Below are 1,176 nucleotides of genomic sequence, written 5' to 3'. Positions count from 1 at the left end.
AGCTCCTAGTTTTATTTCATTTTGGCAGATGCATTGTTTTAATCAATACATTTGTTGGATTTACGCTATGAGGCTCCTCTCTTCTCTACACTTTCCGGTGGATACTAGTAAAAAGACAGCGGTGATCTAAGTGGAAAGGAGGCCTCAGATTCAGTGAGAGGAACACGGATCGTTCAGGACTCCGGCTACTGGATCGACATACACTTGCCCATTACCCCTGCAGGGGTTGGGCTTTCCGGTGAGTGAGGGGACAAGTGGGGGTTCAATCAAAGAAAGTTAACATCAGCCACATCAAACCTGTCGGGGATCGTTTGGATGCACACACTACCTGCTCACAGGGATTTTTTTCACATCCATAGGACAATCTGTATTGGACAATACAATTCTTAATTTTTAATTTTTTAATTTTTTGGAGTATTTGGTTGCATGGAGTACTACCACACAACTTTCACTACATAACTCATACACTTTTTTGACAATATTTTTTTGTTCGTTGAATATCACTTTTGGGACTTTTCAGTCAATATTAAGAGTTTTTTGTCATTTCTATGTGTCACGTTTCTTTGTACATTTATTAGTGGGATTATTTTGAGGATACAATTGATGTTCCAGCTTCACCCACATTAGTTTTTATTTTATTTTACATGTTATTGTGGCTTTTTGGATATTCCATATTTTTCATGACACATATATTTTAATCAACCTTGTTGCACTGCCCATTTTTTATTATATACATTTTTTTTTTTTTTTATTATATATTTTTTATTATGTTTGTTGATGCACTTTGATGCACAAAAAATTTTCTCCTAGTGAGGTATTTAATATTCAATATTTCTCATGACACATATATTTTAACCGACCTGGTTGCACTGTACCTTTATTATGTTGGTTGATGCACGTGGATGCACAAATATTTTTCTCGTAGTGAGGTGTGAATTAATAATCTGATCTGTGAACAGCGCCAATTGCCCTTTCATATATATTTTGGAATGAAGGTGTTTTCCTCTTTTGATGAGAAAGGAAGGAATTCACCTATAATTATTATAAATAATTTATGTGTGAGAATTAGAGTTTTGTAAATTCTGGTTCTAATATGCAGAATGTGTATAGTAGATCATGTGACTTGCCATAAATGATCCGCAACAAAATAATATGAGGCTGAATGCTGAGATGAAG

The sequence above is a fragment of the Aquarana catesbeiana genome, linkage group LG01 (genome assembly GCF_042186555.1).
Source record: "Aquarana catesbeiana isolate 2022-GZ linkage group LG01, ASM4218655v1, whole genome shotgun sequence".
Lineage (NCBI taxonomy): Eukaryota > Metazoa > Chordata > Amphibia > Anura > Ranidae > Aquarana > Aquarana catesbeiana.
The sequence above is the reverse complement of the archived record's forward strand: the minus strand, read 5'-3'. Positions refer to the sequence as shown.